Genomic DNA, 23679 nt, shown 5'->3' on the forward strand with positions numbered 1-23679 from the left:
ATTTTTTAAAGATTTTATTTATTTATTCATGAGAGACACAGAGAGAGAGAGGCAGAGGGAGAAGCAGGATCCACGCAGGGAGCCTGATGTGGGACTTGATCCCAGGACTCCAGGACCACACCCTGGGCCGAAGGCAGGCTCCAAACCGCTGAGCCACCCGGGGATCCCCTATTTGATTCTTTTAGTAATCCCTATGCCCAAAATGGGGCTCGAACTTACAACGTGGAGATCAAGTCACATGTCCTTCTGACTGAGGTAGCCAGGTGCCCCTGCCCAATGAATCTTAAAACATATGGCACGTTCCCCAAATCAGTAGTCACATGGGCCTCATACTACATGCACTCCAATTTCAAAGACCCTGGAAGATAACTGCTTGTCTGTATCCCTAAAGCATATATTATATACATAATAATGTCGATATCTTTAGTCAGAATGTCCTAAATGGTTCCTCTAAATCTGAGTTAAAATTGGCCTGATTAGTGGGAAAAAAAAGTAATGTTTAATTGGTCCAATAAAAAGCTATGTGGGAAGAAAAATATCCTCAAAGTTACAAAGTGAAGAAAGAAGAGTATTTTTAGAGAAATGGCCAGAAGAAAACTGACGAAATGTTATTTACTTGTTTTCCAGATCACAAAAAGGAATACTGAGTTCTTAACACTAAGAAAATGAGAGAATGGATAATATAGCTTCTCAGGTGGTAGTCTAGATTAAATGTAACACTTAGTCCACTATTTAATAAAATCTTTATTGAATGTAAAGATATTTGCATATATAAGATAAAATAGTTGAATATCTTTGGGGGGGCCGGCGGAGGGGCAGTGACACAGGGCTCAATCCCACAACACTGGGATCATGACCTGAGCTGAAATCAAGAGTCAGATGCTTAACTGAGCCACCCAGGAGTCCAAAGACACCTATTTTAAATAATTTTTGGTGGAAAGAAGAAACACTTGAACACTTCAAGAAAGCAGTTAATAAAAATACTGATCTTTAAAGGCATTTCTAAAAAAACCAATGGGAAGAAACTTTGAATGGTTTCATCTTAGTTATAACAGCAACATGAACTCCATTAGCTCTTCTGCTACATTTAGTCCCTCAAGAAGCTCATCTATTAATAATTGTAAATAAAACCTCTACAGATTATTCCTTATTTACACTTTCAGACTAAAAGTGTTCTGAGGGGATCCCTGGGTGGCTCAGCAGTTGAAGGTCGGCTTTTGGCTCAGGTCGTGATCCCGGGGTCTTGGGATCGAGTTCTGCATCAGGCTTCCCGCAGAGAGCCTGCTTCTCCCTCTGCCTATGTCTCTGCCTCTCTCTCTGTGTCTCTCATGAATAAATAAATAAAATCTTAAAAAAAAACAAGAACAACTTCTTGCTTCAGAAGCAAAATAGGAATTGTAATTTTGAGTAAATATTTACTAGTAAATCCACAATGAAGAGAAAATAATTCGCAAGATGTGTATTTCTTACATTGTATAAAAATAGAAAAATTATTTTGCAAAATATATTTTAGCATGTGTAGATATGTGTATTTTTGCTCTTTTAAAAATGTATTTTATTTATTAATTTGAGAGAAAGAGCAAGCGAGCAAGCATGAGCAGGGGTAGAGGGAGAGGTATGCTCCCCACTGAGCAGGGAGCCCAATGTGGGGCTTGATCCCAGGACCCAGGGATTATGACTTGAGCTGAAGGCAGATGCTTAACTGACTGAGCCACCTAGGCACCCCTAGTTTTGCTCTTCTAATCATAAAACTCACCTTAGCTCAGCATAGTATTGTTCGGGAGGCCTAGAAAAATCATAATGTTGTCTTTGAAATATTCAATGTAAAGTTCACAGGAGCATTATTTTTTAAAATAATAATAATAATAATAATAATAATAATAATAATGATAATAAAAAAGATGTAATCAGTCCTCATCGGGCTCTGTGCTTTAAGAAGCACGGAGTGTGCTTGTCCCTCTCCCTCAGTCCTTCCCCACCTACTCATTCTTTCTCTCAAATAAATAAAATATTTTAAAACTATTTTAAAAATGTTTATTCTCCCAATTCATGAGCATAGAATGCTTTTCCACAAACAAAACTAAAAAACACTGTGACTCCATGGTGAAATATTTTAACAACTTCCAAGCTTTCTCATCCTTTTTCTTCATAGAGGTACACCAATGAATCAAGACACATTACTGCCCAGCATATAGTACAGGGGAAGTGATCTTTTATTACTTATAATACAGCATGGAGATGGCTCAGTTGGTAGAGCATATGACTTTTTTTTTTTTTTTAAGAATTCATTTATTTACTTTAGAGCTAGCTAGGGAAAGAGCCCAAGCAGGGGGTGAAGCAAGTGGGGTGGGACAAGCAGACTCTGTACTGAGCACAGAGGCCCAAGCAGGTCTCAATCCCACTTCTCCAAGACCACCACCTCAGCCAAAATCAAGAGTGAGATGCTCAACCAACTGAGCCATCCAGGTACTCCTAGAGCATGTGGTTCTTGATTGTTGGGTCCTGAATTCAAGCCCCATGTTGGCCTAGAACTTACTTAAAAAAAAAGAAAAAAAAATATATGGCATGGAGTGTTCGTAAAACTACCTACCAAAATATGTCACTCCAAGTGGTAGGTAAATTAACCTTCTATGGGGGAACCCTCTCTGTTTCAACTCTGAACATTTCATCTGCCATAAACTAGAGCAGAGACATCAATGAAGTGAAATTATTGATCAAAAAACAATAATCATACACTGTTGTGGTTGACAGGATTTAGAAGTCAAAACTGACCTGAGTTTGAATTCTGGTTCTTCTATTTACTGGCCAAATGGCTTTAGGCTATTCAATTTTAATTGTCCAGGCCTTAGGTTTCACCTCTACAAAGCATAGTAGTTACCTCCAACGGTTGTTTGATTTATTTTTTACTTTTTTAAGATTTTATTTATTTATTCATGAGAGACACACAGAGAGAGGCAGAGACTCTGGCAGAGGGAGAAGCAGGCTCCGTGCAGGGACTCCAACGTGGGACTTGATCCTGGGTTTCCAGGATCACACCCTGGGCTGAAGGCGGCGCTAAACCGCTGAGCCACCGGGGCTGCCCCCAACGGTTGCTTTAAAGATTAAACAACACAAGCAAAGCATTCAGTACAACACCTGGCACAAAATAAGCATTCAATACGTGCTGGCTATTTTCACTATTATTTCCGCAATTTGGGCAGAGAACCTCTCTAAAATAGTTCCCAGGCCCATCTCACAGAGCAGCAAAGGGGTTGGTGACATGCAACCCTTTGAGCTTTAACACCTTTTAATTTCTGCAAGGGGCACCTCTATCATCTGGACCTGCCGGGTCCAATAACAGCGGCCACTAGTCCACAGGTGGCTAAAGCACATGTGAATTGTGTCTAGTCAGAACTGAGATGTGGTGTCAAGGTAAAACACGTTAGATTTCAAAGATGATTAAAAAAAAAAAAAGAATTGCCACGCCTGGCTGGCTCCATCCACAGAGCAGGTGCATCTAAATCCTGGAGTTGCTGAGCTCAAGCTCCACGTCGGGGTACAGCTTATTCTTTTTTAATGAACAAACAGACGAATGTATAATATCTCAATTTAAAAATATTTGATTATGGGTAGAAATGATAAATTTTGGATATTTTGGGTTAAACGAAACATTGTGAAAATTAACTTCACGTGCTTCTTTTCACTTTTTTTTTTTTAATGTGGCTACCAGAAAATTTAAAATTAAGTGCCCCGCATTATCTTTGTATTGAGCAGAGCTGAGTTGAACACCCCGCTACTCAGACCTTGGACGAGCAGCCTGGGGAGCTGGTGGGAAATGCAGAGTCTCAGGCCCCGCCCGGACCTGCAGAATCAGCATCTGCGCTCGTACGTGATTCTGAGGCGATTCTCACGCGTTGCTCCAGGGTTTTCCGCTGTTCATCTTAAGAGGGCATATCTGGCCGCATGATCACGTAAATGCAAATACCTTTGCTTCACTGAATAAGCAAAGTGAAGCAGGAAAAAAAGCGGTGGCAGAGGGGTATGAGAGAATGAAACACAAACTTAAATTATAGGAATAAAAAGAAAGCAGGGGTGTGTGTGCAAAAAAATCCAACCTGGGAGATTCAGGGGAAGGGAACTTCCCGACTCTGGCTTCTATAAATGTAAAGAGAGATGCAAATTGAGATAAAACCTACAATCAAAACCTGTAAGGACCAGGAAATGGTCAAGTCTTTCCCGCCCCTCGGCGGCCTCGGCTAAGCTAGGCCTGGGCCCAAGAGGGTCTGGGGTTGGGGTGCAACGCGACCCACCACTCACCCCAGGGCTGCACGGTTCCGCGAGGCGTCCAAAGTCCAAGGCCCCGCTTCCGAAGACACAAAATCCAGGTCCGGGGACTCACCTGCCTCCGAGGCGCCCCAACGGCCTGCGCCCTCGCCACCGCCACCTTGGAGTCCTACTGCAGAGGGGCCCGCCCCCGCTGGCCCAGGCGCTGCTCCCATTGGTCAGGCCTCTCGTCACTTCTGGACCGGAGGCTGTGGAGAACGCCATAGCAACCGAACGCAGAACTACATCTCCCAGAATGCCCCGCCGGGACGAGACGCCCCGGGGCTACCAATAAAAGGGCGAAGTTGTAGTCTCACGGAGGGGTTCCGTTTTATGCAAATTTCTATTAAATAAAGACCACACCCTTCCTCATTCCAACCATTTGCCCTACCGCCTTCCTTGGACAGTGACCCGCCTCTTTTTCGCCTCCACGTTGCTCTCTCCCTTAAAACCTTTTGTAATGATTTAGTTGGATACAGTTTAATAAGTGCCTCGCAGGGCGACGGACGGATGCGCCCAAACCGGTGCAGCTCCAGAAGGCGGGTCAGGGAAATCCCAGTCCAGAAGGTTACGCCTTCTGGGAAGGGGGCGGGGAGAAACGACAAGCGCCCGCCCACCAACCCCCCCCCCTTTGCGCGCTCGCTGATTGGTTCACTTGGCTGTCACTCTGTCCTCTTCCATTTTTTTCTCAGTTGCCCCCGCCTCGTTCCCGCGGTGGGCGGGGGCAGCGGCAGGGGGCGGTGAGGAGGTGCGAGCGCCTTGTTGCGATTGGCGAGTGCCGGTTCCCACCCATCCGTGGGCGGAGATGGTGGCGGGGACGGGGGCGGGAGAGGCGGCGGAGGGAGATGAGGAGATAGGTGGGAGCGAGGGAGCGGGGGAGGGAGCGAGGGAGGTAGAGAGGGAGGTAGAGAGGAGCGGAGGAGAGGGAGGGAGCGCAGCTTGGTTGCTCCGTAGTACGGCGGCTCGCGAGGGAGAATCCCGAGCGGGCTCCGGGGCGCACGGGCGCACGGGCGCACGGGCGGGCGGGGATGGTGTGCGGGGCTGCGGCTCCTGCGTCCCTCCCGGCGGCGAGCGAGCCGCACTGATTTGTCCCTGGGGCGGCAGCGCGGACCCGCCCGGAGATGAGGTGAGGAGCAGGCTGGACCGGGCGGCGGCGGGGGCGGGGGCGGGGGCGGGGGTCGGCGCGATGGCCGCCCGGGGCGCGCGTCCCTCGGGGCCGCCCTGCAGCCTTGGCCCGGGAGGCGCGGCACCCGCCGCCCCTGCGCGTCGTCCTTGCCCATGCTCCCGGGGGCGGCGGCGGGGCGGCCGGCTGGCCGGCGCCGGGAGGCCGGGACGCCGCGGCGGGCCGAGCGGGTGGCGGCGGCGGCTGCACGGGCTGCGGGCTCAGCGCGCGTCCGCGGGGGCGAGAGGGGCGTCCGGGCCGAGCCTCCCGGGGACCCGGCGCCCGCGGGCAGCCGCCCCGCGCCGCCCGCCTCGCCCGCGGGCCTCGAGCCGCCGGCTCATCCCCTGGTCTCCGTCGCGTGCCGGTGAAGGGCAGTCAATGCCGCTCGGCCCCGAGGCGCCCCGCCGGGGGCTCCCCCTCCGCCGCGAGCGCGCGTCCCCGGGGTCCGCCGCTCCTCCCGGCCGCCGTCTCGCGGTGCGGACCCCGCGGGGCCACCGCTGCGGTCCCTGCTCGCCCCATCGACGACCTGGGACCGGGATCCGCAGGAAAAGGAGCCCAGCCCTTGGGTTGCACCCTCCTTGACTTTTCTGTCTGCCTCGGGATTAGAAAACAACTTCGCAGATGACACTCCCTGCGGGCATCTTTTGTTGTGATTTCAGACTGGAGAAGGGCTTTGCTTTTGAAGAAATGAATTCGCGTCTTTTCAGAATTACTTAATTATTTTTATTTTGATTTTTTTTTTAATTGCCCCGCTGAGCGGGAGGCGGTGGAGATTTCTGATAGCCTCTTAATATGAAAGTTTCCCTTAGAACTTTGTCATCATCACTGCTGTTCTGAAGACAGCACCAGCCTGAAATTTTAAATATATGCGCACCCCGGACAGATGCCGCGTCTTTGTGCTTATCCCCGGGCGTCCCGCTCTCGCCGTTTCCGTGGTCAAACGCGCAAAATGATAGAAGCAAGCACAGTAAAAAAGGACAGATAATGAAAACAAATGCATCTGGGGAAAAAAAAATCTCAATTCCGTCAACGGAGAGAGGCAGTGTCACTAATCCCTTTCAACGCATGAAGAACACACAGGCTCAGAGATCTCATGCATTAGGCAGTGGACAGGATCTGAGGTTAGGGACTGGGGCCAGGACCCAGCAGGCCAGCTGGTTCGCGAAGTGCTACTCTCAACCCCTGAAATGGGAGGGATGTATTTGCCTGGATACCTTTATTTTTAGCTGATGTAAGCTTGCAGAAGCTTAAATTTCTCTCTTCAAGGTTAGGATTTCTGCCTGTTTATCTCTGCAAACAAAATGCTGGGTTTTTTCTTTAAAAGATTTTTTTTTCCTTCTAGTTTACACATTTATGTTGCACTGATGGTGTTTGCTTTATAACTAAAAATGTACGTCCTTCTAATATCCAAGGGAAATTTTTTTTTTCCTGTAGGAGGTTGGTAAAGAACCCAGGAACTTTTCAGGTAATCTAAATTGGAAATGAAGGGACACTAATTTAGTGGTGGCATTAAAGCTATTTAAAAAGCATTTCTGATAGAATTTTTTTTTTAATGGCGTTTCTTTAAGAATGTGTCTGTTGAAGTTGCTGAGGCACATGGCACCTTCACAAAACTCTATGATTATTATTCTGCCTGAGTAGGAGAGGAAATGAACAAATTTTTGATGTACTTTGGAACCCTGTGGATTGTTCAGATACTAAGCATTGTGAAATAGGGCATAAAATGAGTAGTAGCAAGTTAGTTCCCTGAAATGTTTGTCCCTCTTAGCTTTTTTTTTTTTTTTTTTTGCAATTTACTAGAAATTTCCTTTTTCTTAATGCTTATCTCTTCTCTTGGTAGAACTCAAGTTCATCTTTTCAGCAAATGCCTAGTTTGAGGCAAATTCAAATATCCCATAAGATGTTAAGGGGGAGGTGCTGGTAAATTGCTCCATTCTTACTCATCTTTTTAATTTGCTAGATTTGTGAATGACACAGAATTAATTACGTGAGGGTTGGGTTTATGTTACTCAGTTCAGGTTTCACTGCCATAGCACTAGTCTCTTCGGAATGATCATTTTCTTCTGAATGGCTCCACTTACTGGTGGGTTTCTCAAAGTCTGGACCTCAGATCATTTAGATCAGCATTAAGTGAGGTTCTTGTTAAAAATACGGGTTTCTTTTATTTTGTCACCTCACCTCAGAATCCGATTCCTGGAGATGGGGCCCTGGAATCCGATTTTTAAACAAGTTCTCCAGGAATTTCTCTTGGAATAGAAAAGTTGGAGAACAGCTGGCCCTGTGCTTTCCTTCTCCTAAGACCGTCCCCTGAAGTGGATAGCAGATTTTAAGTAGCAGATTACGTTTTATACCTTAGGCTGCTAATAAAAAATGGACTACGACCTTCAGATATATAATGCACCTAAAATACATGTTTCAGAAGAGCAGAGATTTTGGCTCATCATTCTATCTCCAGTGCCTAGAATAGTGCCTGGAGGAGCTCCATTAAATATTTATGAGTGGATAACGTTGCAATGAGGCCACACTTTAAAACCTTTTCTTGTAAAATTAATGTTATTACTTAGTCACGGATTTTATAAATTAGGAGCCACATGTACTGTGCCCAGTCATTTATGTAAGTTTGTTTGGCTCTGAAAAGAGAGAACCTTTCCCAAGCATAGAAGGCACAAGGTGATTAAGCTGAAAAGAAGGCTCCTATCAAAATATTGTTTAGAGACTTAAAACGTAAATTTAGGTCCCCATGTAGTGGTGGGTTACTATTTAACACTATCTCAAAATGCCACTGGTATGCTATGATAAACCCAACATACTGATGTAAAAATTGGTTTACAGAAAATACAGAAAATTGGTATGTTTTCCAATTTCATTTTTCATCCTAATAAAATATGACCTTCAGTCTTTCGTTTCAGAATCCAGTGTAGTACCCCATAAAGAACCGTTTCTGTTATATAGTTGAGGGTGCTGAATAGTTAGGAGTAAAATTTCTACAGGGTATTGGGTTTGACCACACACAATCTGTGACTTTGATCTGGCCCTTAACCTTTCAATGTCTCAGTTTTTTCAGCTGAATGGGAATAATAATAGTAGGTTAAGTTTAAGTACTTCAAATGCTTACATAAATACTTGAGATATATTCATGTACTAAATGGTAATTATGATGATAAGGAGTTCGAGTATATAAAAATATATAAAACTCAAACTAATCCATTTAATTTTTGTACTGCTGCACTTGATGGTAGAAATCCATCTCTTGAAAAAAAGAAGTCTCTTGCTAATTTCTTGATGCTAATTTTTAATTGGATAACTAACTTTTTAATTGGATATCTAATCTTTAATTGGATAACTAACCATTAAAAGTAATAAACCATCAAATATTGTGTAAATAGGTATTTTTCTAAATAAAGATAAATCTTGTCATCGCTTTTAGATTTGTTGTATATTTTAGAAGCAAATTGCTAATCAGTTCATTTCCCTTGTATTTTAAGGAATTGCGTCTTTATGGTAGAAAGAAATCGAAATAGCGAAAAGTAAAAACTACAAAATACTTCTATATCCACTACCTCAGTACCTATTTCTTCAAACCCTCTTCTTTTGTGTGTGCATGTAGCTTTTTATATACAATTTTTGGTAACAAATATGGGGCCCTGCTATACATGATTATTTTGTAACTTTGTTTGTTTGGCTTAACCTCTTATATCATGAATCTTTCCATGGCTATATCGTCAGTTGTAATAGTTTAATAACTGAATAAGATTCCATTTTATGTCTGTGATCATTTAATCTATTTTTTTTATCAGACATTAATTTTCTTTTTTCTCCCGCTGTTAAAACTCTGCAGTGACTATTCTCCTACATGCATCTCTGTGTATACTTGGGAGATTTTTTTTTTTTTCTGTAGGATAAGTTTCTAGAAGTGGATTTTCAAGATCAAAGTACAGTACGTGCCAAGTTTAAGATTTTTGATACATGTTGCCATTTAAAAAGGTTGTAGCAATTTACATCCTTACAGTGGTGGTTGAGAGTTCTGTTTTCTTCCCTCCCTTTTTTTGGAATGAGTTAACCAGTGACAAACCTAGTGAATTATTATTTTTAGGAAGAAGAAAGGGATGTTAATGTGATGTGTTCAGGAGTATGATCTGGAAAGTCAGAAAATTCATGCATTGCTAATAGTGATAGCTAACATTTAGCAAGTCCTTTTGCATCATTTGATAAGCACTACCTCACTCAATCTTCACAAAATTGTCCTTTTTTAGATGAGTATGCCTTGGAAACTGAAGTACCAGCAGTTAAGGAACTTTAAAGAGCCAGCAAGTGGCCACCCAGATGTGTAAGTCCAGAGCCCAAATGTTCAGCCACGATCCTGGACTGCCTGTTTCCTGGACATGATTTATAGGCATTAGGGTATTTTTATATTCCTGATTTCATTTTTGGAATAACCTGGAGGTTCTCTGCTACGTATCAGTTTATAGGCCTGAGTCCCTCTTGTTGAGAAGTTAGTCATATAAGTTAGCTCACAAATAAGCCTTGTCTACTATCTAGCATTCGTCTCTCAAAGCAGCTTATTATCCTTTCCAATGTAGTGGTTTTCCTGAAGTGCCCCTGCATGAAAAACAGGATTAGAGTTACAGAGAAGAGTAGTGAAATTTGAAAAGGCGGTTCACTTGTAATGTGGACTTGCCCTGGAAACGACTGTGTGTAGACGTATGATAAGGAAGACAGCTGGGAGTCTGTCCAAACGTTCCCATATTGGCCAATTTGGAGATTTGAATCAGCCTGTGGAAGTTCACTTCAGGAATGTGATGGCCTCTCTGTACAGAGATGTCATGGATCCACCGGGAGATTGCTAAAAACAAAAAACCCAAGCCTGTTAATAAATGTGATGGTAGACTATCTTTAACATTTTGTTGCTAACATTTGTAGCCCTCTAACCAGGTGAATTTGAAACAGGTTGATCTATTTGAATTCAGTGGTCTTTTGACCTTTTTCCGGGAGAATTAATTGGCCGTTTATCTTACTAACTTATTGCCCAGAGAGAGCATTGGTGAAATTGTTTTGGCTTTAGCTCTCTGGCCTGAGTTTGCTTGTGCTGAATTGACAGCTCAATTTTAAGCTGGTCACTAAAACCCATTCACTGTTGTGTGGTGTGGGAATGGTACAGAGTACTTTGCACTCTTGGCTGAATGGCAGTCCCAGGAGTTGAACTGAGGGGTGTGATGGAGTTTCAGATTCAACTGAATATGACTGTAAACATAACAAGGTCATAGCAGTGGGTCAGTTTTTTTTTTTTTTTTAATCCTTGATGTTTAAAATAAAACATCTTATCCTAATGCACAAGGGCAGTGCTTTTGATCCTCTTGCTTTAATGGGCATTTCGCCTTGTTTTTCTGTCAGTGATGGTTTTGTTCATCCTTGTGTCTTGCCCGCAAGTCCTCCTGGTGACTGGTAGCATGGATTTGCAAGACATGGATACAGCTCATGGAAATGAATGCAGCCAAGTGGTTTGTAGTGCCATGCATTAGCCAACCTAGTAAAGGAGGACATTGTTTCTTTAAATATTTTTTTTTATTTGAGAGTGAGAGAGCACTTGTGCATGTTGGGGGTGGGGCAGGGAGAGGGAGAGAGAATCCCAAGCAGACTCCATGCCAAGAGTGGAGCCTGACCCTGACGCAGGGCTGAGACTGATCTGAGCCAAAACGATGAGTCAGATGTGCAACCAGTTGAGCCATCTAAGTGCCCTAAGGAAGACACCCATTCTTTTTACTTTTTTAAAAAATTGTATTTATTATTTATTTGAAAGAGAGTACGTGTGAGCACACAGCAGGGGAAGAGAGAGGGTGAAGCAGATTCCCCGCTGAACAGGGAGCCCTATATAGGGCTCAGTCCCTCACCCTGGGATCATGACCCAAGCCAAAGGCAGATGCTTAACCAACTGAACCACCCAGGCACCCCAGGAGGACACTGATTCTTATGATAAAAGCACTGGAAACAAGATGCTGTTGGATCTGTTTGTTTTATCTTTGTGTACGTGCATGTGTGTAGGGCTAATTATTTTTTTCTGAGACAAAGTTCCTGAGCGGTTACATTGTTCTAACAAGGGTAGTGTTTCCTATCATAAGTCATTGTATAAACATACACACACCATTCCTGTATGTTATTTATAATAAGAGTCTGTGGAAGATCTATAATCTTCGTTGTGGAGATGCTGTTTTATAAAAATCCATTTCTGCTGCAAACCTAAGATAATTAGATTTTGAAAACAAGTAATCTTCCACTTTCTGGCATTATTTAAACTCAACTGCTCCATTCTGGCAGAATTGAAATGCTACCTTTTGGTCACTGGCATCTAAAAGCTGTATAGCTAGTATGAGAGAAAGGTTGAAAAATGGATAAATAGGGGATCCCTGGGTGGCGCAGCAGTTTAGCGCCTGCCTTTGGCCTAGGCGCGATCCCGGAGACCCGGGATCGGGTCCCACGTCGGGCTCCCGGTGCATGGAGCCTGCTTCTCCCTCTGCCTGTGTCTCTGCCTCTTTCTCTCTCTCTCTCTCTCACTGTGTGCCTATCATGAATAAATAAAATAAAAAAAAAAGAAAAATGGATAAATAAGTCTCATTACTGGTATATAGCAAAGTTTCAATGAGTAAAGGTCCCCCTTTTTTATTTCTTCTCTCCTTTGTTTATGATAATTACTATTAAAGAAAGTCAGCAAATGATAATAAAATTCTTATAGGTAGTATTGTTTATTTCCAGCTACCTTCAAATACAGTCATTATAATTGTTTTAAAATTCTTTAAATGATTACAGAAATTGAGGCAGAAGATAAGGTGGTAGAGAGGTTACTAGTATGTAAGCTTCAGGAGGGTAGAGAGTTTTGTGTGTATTGTTCACTGCTTTATCCCCGGCATCTAGAACAGTGCCTGGTACATGTTGAACCCTGAGCAGTTGCTTGTTGGCACATTGAGTAGATTATTAGTGTTTGAGGACCTGATTGTCTGGAGGCCAGAGTTAACTCAAGTTTGGTGAGCAGTGTGGAGATAGGGGCTAGTTTGGATTTTTTTAAGTCAATATAAGTAGGAAACTAAGGTAAGTTTTAAGCAGAGGAGTCCCATGATTTGCTTTTGTTTAAAAAGATCACTCTGGATTTCATGGGAGTGGGAGTGGCTTGTAGGAAAGCAAGAGAGAAATGTTGAATCGACTCTACTTTCAGTCACCTGTGGATATTGCCATTTCTACCTAGCTTTGTAATTTTTTTTTTTCAAATTTTTAAAAAAGATTTTGTTTATTAATGAGAGAGAGAGAGAGAGAGAGAGAGAGAGAGAGAGGCAGGCACAGGCTGATGTGGAACTCAATCCTGGGACTCCAGGGTTATGTCCTGGGCCGAAGGCAGGTGCTAAACCGCTGAGCCACCCAGGGATCCCCATTTTAAAAAAAAAAATTTAAAATATTTTATTTATTTATTAATGAGCGACAGACACACACACACAGAGAGAGAGAGAGAAACAAGCAGAGGGAGAAGCAGGCTCCATGCAGGAAACCTGATGTGGGAATTTTTCTTTGCCATGAAGATACACTTTGAGCTTTCAGGGATGGGGTGTGATGAATAGTGATTGGTAGGAACTTTTTGAAGTTCTTGTGAAACTACTGTTATTATTGATCAGACCAAACCAAACAATGTGAAATAAAGATCAGCAATTATTTAACTTTTTAAGCATTAAGTTGATTAACAGATTTCTGATAGAGTTCTGTTTATATTTCTTGGTGAAAGAAACTTGAAATATAGGGAAATGAATCCTTAAAATAGGTATTTTATGACTTGATTGTCTGTAGAAGCTGTTCACTTTGAGGAAGATCTAATTTGTAAAACGCTGCTATTGTCTGTCCAAGCTGGTGTTTTAATTAGTATCAAAGGAGGGAAATACTGTAGTAATTGTAACCTTACATTACTTCCTTAGTTCAATTAGTTTTAAACCACAGTCATTATCTGTTATTTTTAGTTGTTTCAGTCTCATTTGATAAAGTGATATTGCAGTTGTGATTTGGTAATTTAAAAAATAACATTTTTCCCCCCTCACTCCAAAAGCAGTATGAGAGAGAAAAAACTTTTGAAAGAATCGAAACTTTTGAATCGAAGAAAACTTTTGAAAATATAGACAAGAAAAAAGTGGACCTAGAATCTCACTATCCAGCAATAATGAGACTGTTCATATGCTGTGAGGGGTCCATCAGCTCAAATTTCTCAGCAGGTTGGGTGTGTGAGCTGCTCAGTCTGGGAGTCATGAGGGCATGTTAGGGACCTGGGCACTGAAGTTGGTCCATGCAAGAGGCTCCCCAGGGCCAGGCAGCCTACTCATTTGTGGCCTGAGAGACATACCTTCTAGTTCTTCAAGAGAAGCTGGAAATCGGCAGCCTGGGTGGCTCAGCAGTTTAGTGCTGCCTTCAGCCTAGGGCCTGATCCTGGGGACCCGGGATCAAGCGTTAGGCTCCCTGCATGGAGCCTGCTTCTCCTTCTGCCTAGGTCCCTGCCTCTCTCGCTCTCTCTTTGTGTGTGTGTCTCATGAATAAATAAATTTTAAAAATCTTAAAAAAAAAAAAAGCTGGAAATCTAGAGATATGGATTTAATATGAAATCTCGCAATTTTTGTATGGACCACAATTTTTATAAACACACTAGGCTTCAAACATTGCATACCCGAGGGCTGAATTCAGTCTTCTTTGCCTTGCCACTTTGTAATCTCAATACATACCTTTGTGTAGCTTGTGTTTTTCACTTAATGTATTAGAATATATTCTAAGCCTCCATAGCCCACCACTGCCCTCAAGTGTGTTCCCCTGGCTTTGTGTCCCTAATTTGTGTTCCCTCACCACGACTGGATAAAACCATTTAAGAAAAATCTTAGTCTTGTTTTAACTTGCCTTTTTTTTTTTTTTTTTTTTTTACCACTACCAATGAGTTTGAACATTTGTTGAATGTATATTGGCCTTATACACATTGGTAACCAGCCACTTTGCTCTCTTAGTTCCAGGAGTGTTTTGGTCATTTATTCAGTGCTTCTCAACCTTTTGATGTCCTCTACAATTAGTATCACGTTACTCCTGGTAATTAGTACTAATGGCATGCATCATCTCCTGTAACTAAGGGCAGCAGTACCGTGAGCACACCTGTGTCCCATTTGAAAGTACAGTAGTTGGGAAGATCTGAGTGTGGTCAGTTGGTAAGTGAACATGAGCATGCGCTGTCTGCGAATTGTTCCAGATGTCCAGGCTTAAATCAAGACAGAATCTTAGCCCTCTAACGTCTTATTTTTCTTTTTTTTTTCCCATTTCTCTTGGGTTTTTCATGTAGACCAAACATACATGTTTTTTTAAGTGCACTCTTGTTTTTAATAAAAAAAATTATTAGATATGTGCTGCTGAAGCAAGCAGAGAAAAAATTTTTTAAAAAAGATTTTATTTCTTTATTTGAGGGAGAGAGGGAGGGGTGAGCATGAGCAGGGGTAGGGGCAGGGGTAGGGGCAGTGGAAGAAGCAGACTCCTGGTAGAGCTGGGAGCCCCATGCTGAGTTTGATGCTGGGCTCAGTTCTGGACTCAAACCCATGCCCCTGGGATCATGACCTGAGCCGAAGGCAGACGCTTAACTGGCTGAGCCATCCAGGTACCCTTCTAATTTGTTTTTAATTTGTACTTTTTATTGATGTGAACTTCCCAAACAGTGGTGAAAGCTCCTTAACCTCTAATTTCTTTAAAAAAAAAATTTTTTTTTAAGATTTATTTATTTATGATAGACATAGAGAGACAGAGGCAGAGACAGGAGGAGGGAGAAGCAGGCTCCATGCCGGGAACCCGACGCAAGACTCGATCCCAGGACTCCAGGATCACGCCTTGGGCCAAAGGCAGGCGCTAAACCGCTGAGCCACCCAGGGATCCCCCACCGTCTAATTTCTTAAATTTGATTCAGTTCTTTTAAAACTCTAGACTCCTAGCAAAAGTCTAAGATGGACCTTATTGTGATGATGATAAAACAAGTACAGAGAACTGAGACTGTGTGATAGGAATTTTTGGAGTGTCTGACCCAACACAAATCCCTTAACTGTCCTTTCACCTACACGTCCTCTCCTGGCCAACTTCTTCCTCCCCACAGAAGACACGGAGGAGGATTGAACCAGGTTTGGGGGGATCCCTGGGTGGCGCAGCGGTTTGGCGCCTGCCTTTGGCCCAGGGCGCGATCCTGGAGACCCAGGATCGAATCCCACATCGGGCTCCCGGTGCCTGGAGCCTGCTTCTCCCTCTGCCTGTGTCTCTGCCTCTCTCTCTCTCTCTCTCTCTGTGTGTGTGTGTAACTATCATAAATAAATAAAAATTTAAAAAAAAAAAGTTCCTCTTAAAAAAAAAAACCAGGTTTGGGGACCTGACCCAAGCTAGCCCAATCAGTGTTCCTTTCCTGGAAATCTGAAATTGGACCTGGAGATTGGGATTGGAGATTCACATGCCCAAGGCCCTAAGGTAAACACTAGGGACATAAGTTATGTCCTGCTTTTGTGTCTGGAGCAGAGAAAGGTGTTCATATGGAGTGTATAAAGCACATATCTGGACAGAAGCATCTGGTCAGGAGCAAGATTTGAGTACCCCAAAGTGCTAGGGTGAAGTCAAGGGAGGCCTAGGCCGGACTCCAGCTCAGAATTCTCTCATTTTGAATCCACGTGGATTCAAAATGAGAGAAGATGGAGCATACTGGATCCCTCACAGGTGCTAGGCACTGGTCGTACGTAAAGGTGGAGTGACTTGCCAAGATTCACGGGTAGTAGAGGCAGGGAAGCAAACCCAGGTGATCTCATTGAGGCTGAGCTTGGAACCACTAGCTCCACACCTCCCAGGTCAGGGGTCTGACTCCAGAGGACAAGACTGGCTGTGGGGAGGGGTGCACGCTGGGCATCTGAAGGGCCAGAGAAGGGCCATTCAGCCATCTGAATCTCTGATGGCTTTAAACCGTCTTTCATTCATTTCTGCGGACTGGCTGCATTCCTGTTCCTGTTCCTTTTGGTTTAAGCCAGTTGAGGTGGGTTACTGTTATGGTGATTGATGGTTCTTATTCTCAACACTGTATTTTTTGTTTTTTTGTTTTTAAGTAATACTACCATGTCTCTAACACTTCTGAGGAAGTTGTGACTTTTTCATTATATTTTCCATGTAATCATAACATTGAAAATTAAGGATTGTAGGAAATGCAGAAGTACAGAATTTAACTTAGGTCATCATGATTTTATTCGAAAAGCCATTTTGCAGATGTGGATGCCACTTTCACCTCTTTTATTTATTTATTTAATTTTTTAATTTTTAATTTTTTTTTTACTTTCACATCTTTTAAACCAGTTCAGATCTCTAGCTGAGGGAAAGCAGGAAGGAAGAGATTTGGAATGTACTTCCAGATGCCCTAGCAGTTCAGTGGTGTTATTTCCCTTCACATACATATAACATTGTAGCCACACGCAAAAAAAAAAAAAAAACGATAGTAGCGATATTCACAGTGAACATAACACTATTGTGTGTGTCCGTGTAGGGGGTGAGTTTGAAGTCTGTTCAGGTGTGTTCTGTTCAAGCCTCTGAAACAAGACTCTCAACTTTAATTGGTAAATTTAGACTCATCTAAATACCAAGAAATTGAATCTCAGCTTAATTTACCCGGGTCGAAGGCTTTTTCTATCCCATGGTGATGTCCTAACAACTCAATGGTAAGTTGTGGTAGTCTATTCTAAGGAGTTGGGTGGAGAGGGAAAACCAAAAAGTGATGGAAAGAGAAGGAAAGGATTAAAGTAGAGGAAGATAAAATTTGGTGTTATGATAGTCCTTATTTATATTTGTCTGAAATTTTTTATTTGCAAATGGAAGAAGCACCAACTGTCTTTTTTTTTTTTTTTTTAAGATTTTATTTATTTATTCATGGGAGACACAGAGAGAGAGGCAGAGACACAGGCAGAGGGAGAAGCAGGCTCCCTGCGGGGAGCCTGTTGTGGGACTGGATCCCAGGACTCTGGAATCATGACCTGAGCCAAAGGCAGACAGAAGCTCAACCACTGAGCCATCCAGGTGTCCCAAGCACCAACTGTCTTAAGAAACAAAGGAAGGTATGTTGACTCACATACCTTCAAGTCCAAGGGTTTTTGATTGGCCTGGCTTGATCATGAGCCTGAACCAGTCCTCTTGGTCAGGAGAGTGCAGGACCTCATTGGCTGTCCTGGCTTTTGGGTTCATCTTTTGTACCAGTTGGTAAGGTCTGTACCTAAACTCATGGAAATCCCAGGAGGGAAAATAAGATCAGTTGGGAGAAGGAAGGGTGTTGAGTAGGCAAACACATGCCCAAAACACTCATAATAAACGGTGAGAATATGAAAGGGGGCTGGTGGTGACCATTTTCTTCTTTTAAGTGAAGGCCTTTAATAAAATGATACAAAGACCTCAAAGAAACCAAAAGCATATGTGAGCATTCTTCTCAATAAAGTTTGGTTTTTAAATTTAAATGGGTAGCATACTGCCTACAGAATTTGTATTTCTCATTCATTTTAGAACTAAATATATTTTACTATTCTGTGACTTCTCTGAATAGAATGAAGTTTGGGAGACTCCTCTGTAGTCTGGTTAGATCACCTTAAATTTAGAACTGTGGGCATTACTGTCACCAGTTGGGCTGCTTCTGTAATTGCAGATTTCCTCAGATTTTTTCAGTGCCTAAGGTGTGTAGCTTTCTGTCTTGGCTCATTCTTGGAGGCTTTTTAACTTACGCTCATCTGGAACTGCTGGAGAAACATGTATCTACTATGGAAAAGTTGGAACTGGAAAGGGATATATCCTTTCTTCAGTCGTCTGCTTTTTTTTTTTTTTTTTTTTTAAGACTCTAGGAGAGATAGCAACTTGACCTTTTCCAGACGGGCTGGGCCTATTTTTGAGATTTGTTGTTATGGTTTTGGTAAGAGACTGATTACAGTAGGTGGCAAGAGCTTATATCTTGAAAAATATGTTGCACTTATTTTTAAGATTCTTTTTTTTAAAGCCTAGATGATTTTTTTTTAAGATTTTATTTATTCATGAGAGACACAGAGAGAAAGGCAGAGACCTAGGCATTGGGAGGAGGAGGCTCTCCCTGTGGGGATCCCAATGTGGGACTTGATCCCAGGCCCCTCTGATCACACTGAGCCAAAGGCATATGCTCAACCCCTGAGCCACCGAGGTGCCCCTATTTTTAAGATTCTGTATCCTAATTTATTTCACCCGCTCTGATTCCTGGTCCTTCTTCGCTTTCTCTCATCTCAGGTGGCTCATTTCCTCCTGCTTTTGTTTCCTGCCCTGTGTACCTGGGAACACTGAGTGTGTCACACCCACGACCCCTGGCCAGCTGTCCCTCTGTCATTTCTCCCCTGCAGACCTCCGTCGCCTCTCCAGCCCAGCTATCTGCACGCTGTTTCCTGTGTTTGTGCCGCTGACAGCTGGCTGAGGAGAAGCATACAGACCCCGCTTGGCGGTGACCCGCTGAGTATTCCCTCACCGCTTTCTCTCCCGTTCTCACCAGATTTGCCCATTTCCTCAGGCTTCCCCCTAGGCTCTCGAACCTTCACTTTTCAGGGCCGATTCTGCCTCCTGTTTGGGCCTGCTGCCCACTTCCCAAATAGCTCCTGTGACTCTCACTGACTCACACTTACTTACCCTTTGCTTCTTGCAATGAGAGGGAGAAGGACGAGGTGAGCGTCACCTTCCTTCCTCGGGTTCTAGGTGCCAGTTCCTCTCTGGCTCCTCTGTGACTCTGGGCCTGTCTCTGGTGCTTGTTCCCTTCAGCGGTGCCACCGCTCAGTCCTGCACAAAAAAGAAGTGAGTCCACTGCTTCGAGTCCTGCTGAAGTCCTGTGTGCCAGGAGCTGAGGCAGGAGCAGGGAGGACAGGGGTGACAGCTACATGTCCTCCGTCTGTTTCTATTTCAGTGGGGCAGATGGACATACCAACAAAACAACCCGCGAGCCACCCCACATAAAGACATGATTTCCAGCTGTTGAAAGCACTGCAGAAAGCGTTCAGGAGGACGCAACCGGGTTCTAGAGTCCATGGGGGATGTGACATGGACCTGGGAGTCTGAGCTACGCACAGGAGTTCACCAGGGAAGGAACCAGCATGGGAACAGGACCCACGCCATGAGTAAGGAGCACAGCACGTTTGACAAGAAGGCCTCCATGGCCTTGAGGAGGACCGTGGAGAAGGGGAGGCCAGACTGGGCAGGGCCTTTAAGGCAGGTAGAACAGGGTTTGGTGTCAATCCAAAACCTCCAGCCTGAACCAGGCCTGTTCTCTGCCTCCTCCGTCCCTTCCTTCACACTGTATTTGGGTTCATCCCAATGCTGCTGTGCTCCCTCCACTGGTTGGCGACCCATGTCGTCCTCTGGCAGCCTTGTTTCTTGGAAGAGTAGTTTCATGTTGGGTGTCTTTACTGTTCCTGTTACTCATCATAGTGGGTTTCTGCTTTGCCCCTCCATTGTTGATTGCTGCACACAAGTTTCCACCCATTTGTTTCTTGACATCTGACTTGACACTTTTTTTTTTTTCAATATAACCTCTACACCCAGCATGGGCTTGAGCTCATAACTGTAAGATCAGTTGTCCCAGACTCTTCTGACTGAGCCATCTGGGCACCCCTCGACACATTTCTTCTTTGTTTTTTTTAAAGATTATTTATTCATGAGAGACACAGAGACGTAGGCAGAGGGAGAAGCAGGCTCCGCATGGGAGCCATATGCGGGACTCCATCCCAGATTCCTGGGATCATGACTTGAGGCCTGAGCCAAAGGCAGATACTCAACCACTGAGCCACCCAGGTGCCCCCACATTTCTTCTTTAGAAACACTCTTCTATTTTGACTTTCCCTGCCTTATACTCGGTTTTTTCCTCTCTGTCACATCTAGGATTTCTTGGTCTCTTGGGGCTCCTTACCTCATTACGTTCTGTCTCTAGAGCTGTTATTTCTACCTTCTTTTGACCTTGCAGTCCCCTCTAGGACAGTCCTCTCCACTCTCAAGAGTTTTAGCGACCACTAATAAATCTTGTTTTCTGTGTATACCTGGAGTTCTGTCTTTTCTTCTGCATTCTAACCTTTTTTCTACAGCAGTTATTTATTGAGTACCTACTAAAGATCAATAACTATGTTAGGTACTCTGTAGCATAATAAAAAAAAGTGTAGTTGACTTTCCTCCATGGTTCCCTTTGGAATTTCCTGACTTGTAGGAGCATCTTTTGTTATTCAAAATGAGCCCTTTTAGGCCTTACTTGAGTTTATGCTAATGAAGTGACTACTAGCCACCACCACCATCCCCCAAAAAAGGAGGAGGACTGGAGATTTGAGTTTCATCTTGTGGTCAGTGATTTAATCAGTCATGTCAGTCTGATGAAGCCCTGTATAGAAACCCTAGAATGGCGAGGTTTGGACATCTGGTTTGGTGAACATTTAGATGTGTGGGTAGATGTAATGAGGGAGCCGAGGGCAAGGTTAGGACAAAGCACAAACTGACACCCACAAATCCTCTTCCCCACTCCCAGGTGGGATCAGGTGACATTCCTCAGGCACTCTTAGCTGCCCTAAAACTAAGGGAAGGAAAAAAACCAAATGGTTAACTAATAGAGATCACAGCCCTGCGGGACTTGAGTCTCTCTCAGTTTACTGGGGTCTTAGTGATTTACAAGGAAAAAGCATTCTTATCAATAGCCTAATTTCCAGAAATCTAGAGACTCAATTTCCTAGAGCCCCCCATGATGTGGGAAACAAAGGTAGAAGGGAATGTAAATCAAATAAAATTTCCTTATACCCTTCAGCCCTTTGACAATTACTTGAGGTAGGCGGAGGAGTTTCCTCCTGGAAACTCCCAACTCTCTTAAAGTTAATGGTTTGCTAGAGGGACAAACTCCTTTAGCTTGACAATGGCAAGGCCTCCAGTATCTCTCGAGTCTTTTTTAGCATATGAAAGTCCTTTTGGACACCTCTCTTTCCTTAACCTCCCCCAACTCCCAAGTTACAGGATCCGTCACCCCTCGTAACCCTGGGGTAGCAGCTCTGTCTGCCCTTGGGTCCTGTCCCGGTGCTGAAGCAAAATCACCTTTTTGCACCAAAGACGTCTCAAGAATTCCTTTTTGGCCATCAGCTTTGGACCCCAACCTCACCAGCATTCCAAAACAACAAGTGGGCACCATAGTTCACAGACAAGAGAGGTAATAAAACTAATGACAAGTACAGTGCTTTCCTGAGTTTGGTGAGTAGTTCCAATGAATTACTGAACCTGGGGGAAGGTGGAGGTTGTGGGAACCCCCGAATTTATAGGCTGCCAGTAGAAGGGTTGGGGATAATCACTTCAGGGGCTACTCAAGACTTGTGGCTGATGTCTGAAGTGGGACTGAGCCCTTAACTTGTGGGGTCTGTACTAACCCCAGGGAGGTAGTTGGTGTCAATCAACTAGAACTGATTGACTTTGGGATATCTAGATCTCTATAGGGATCGACTCAGTACCTGTCTGTAAGCCAGGTAGGTGGATGGGCAGTTGCAAGTTGGCCATGCAGGCTGGCAGCCTGGACTCCTTCTGTCTCATTCTGAAGTTGGTTGCTAGGTTCTGTCCACTCTCCTGCCCCAAAACATCTTTTGAATTCATCTGTTTCCCCGCTACGTCCATTGCTGTCGTCATAGCCCACACTTCCACACTTTGGAATTGTTCACATTTCCACTTGCTCTTACTGACTGGTCTGGCTTCTAGTCCTCACCTGTTCAGTGTTAACCTACCCCTTGTTGCCAGAGGAGTGTGTTTGGACATCTACCTCACGATAAAATCTTTCCCTGTATGTTTCATCTCCTGTGGTGGCAGGTTTCATTCAGACTTTGGTGTCAGGACCTTTGTGTACTCTGACAAGTTATCAAGGACCTCGAGGAGCTTTTCTTTATGTAGATTTTTAAAAAATCTATCACTATCTGCCAGATTAGACATTAAAACTGAGAAATTTACAAAATATTTTATTAATTTATTGCAAATATCTGTAAAGCCCATCACATGCCTACATAAATAACAGGGTTAGGAAAACTGTTTTACAAAGCAAAAACATTTAGTGAGAAGAGTGCATCGTTTTACATTTTTGCAAACCTCTTTGAATGTCTGGCTTAATAGAAGACAGCTGGGTTCTCATATCTGTTCTTGCAGTCCATGGGTTGCGAAATGTTTTGGTTGAAGTAGCTGAAAGAAATCTGGCCTCACACAGATATGTAGTTGGAAAAAACCAGGAGTCTTTTGATGGCATTTTCAGAAAATTGTGGTTATTCTTTGGTACTATACCAAAATTTGACACTGTTAGTTTCTTAAGGGTTAGTTGCAATGCAGAATCTGGAATTATGTTGGTGAACTTTTCATACTGCATTACAATAAAATCTATTAGCTCATCTTGCAATTTGGATGGATATTTTACTCCTGTGTGATTTTGTAACATCATGTATTGGTCATTTGCAAAATATTAGTTCACGAGTTGTGTAGTTTCAAATGTTTCATTAAAGAATACAAGATCCCATTTGTTAATATGAGAATCCATCTTATTAGAAAATTCTCTAAAAGTCGGGAAGTAGCCTAATTCACGTTGGCAGATACTAGTTTTCCAAATTTAAAAGTTTTGCCCAAAAACTCTTTTATCGTTAGCAACAAGTACCATCAGTGTTTCTCGAAGCAGTTGACTCACTTCATTTTTGAGAACCGTTTGCCAAATACTTAAGTCTAAAAGTAAGTATAGATTTTCTGTTGTTGTTCTGCCAAGTAAAATTTGTGTTCCACGAAAACAGTGGCTAGTTCAGCTTCCAACACGTTTGCACAGGTGTGTTTTCTCAAGACATTGGTCATCGTCTGCGTGCCATTGGGGTGCTTTATGATTACTTCCCTTTTGGTCACATAAATATTAAACACATTTATTCAGGGGCTGAGATTTAATATCGTAATACTTTCTGATGACTTATCAAGGACATTCTGAGGTGAAACTGATTTTTTTTACTGTGATTGTGTGGCAGTGAGGAATACACGACCACCAGTACAGTTTGTTGCCACTGCCAAGGTGGCAGCAGTTAACCCACCAGTCATTTTCGTATTACCACAAATATAAACAGAGTGAAAAGGGAAAATCATGTCGGAGTACTATTATGATAGTAGATTTGATCTTCTGGTCCCTTTGCAGG

The 23679-nt window shown here is 43.4% G+C and overlaps 2 protein-coding genes across 7 annotated transcripts in view; one reads left to right on the forward strand and one right to left on the reverse strand.

The window, feature by feature from the left end:
* The window catches only part of CRYZL1 (crystallin zeta like 1), a 34542-nt gene extending 30096 nt beyond the window's left edge, over positions 1 to 4446 (reverse strand). For 2 of the 4 annotated variants that reach the window (XM_055313569.1, XM_055313568.1), the window contains exon 1: positions 4297 to 4444. The gene's annotated coding sequence lies outside the window, so the exon portion shown is untranslated. Of the gene's footprint in view, positions 1 to 4296 lie in introns of all 4 variants that reach the window. The other 2 variants (XM_055313571.1, XM_055313570.1) reach the window with 2 other exon arrangements.
* A 797-nt stretch (positions 4447 to 5243) lies between these two features.
* Positions 5244 to 23679, forward strand: part of ITSN1 (intersectin 1) — a 211205-nt gene continuing 192769 nt past the window's right edge. For 2 of the 3 annotated variants that reach the window (XM_055313420.1, XM_055313422.1), the window contains exon 1: positions 5248 to 5428. The gene's annotated coding sequence lies outside the window, so the exon portion shown is untranslated. Of the gene's footprint in view, positions 5429 to 23679 lie in introns of all 3 variants that reach the window. The other variant, XM_055313423.1, reaches the window with a different exon arrangement.

This window comes from Nyctereutes procyonoides, unplaced genomic scaffold (assembly GCF_905146905.1).
Source record: "Nyctereutes procyonoides isolate TBG_1078 unplaced genomic scaffold, NYPRO_anot_genome, whole genome shotgun sequence".
Classification (NCBI taxonomy): Eukaryota; Metazoa; Chordata; class Mammalia; order Carnivora; family Canidae; genus Nyctereutes; species Nyctereutes procyonoides.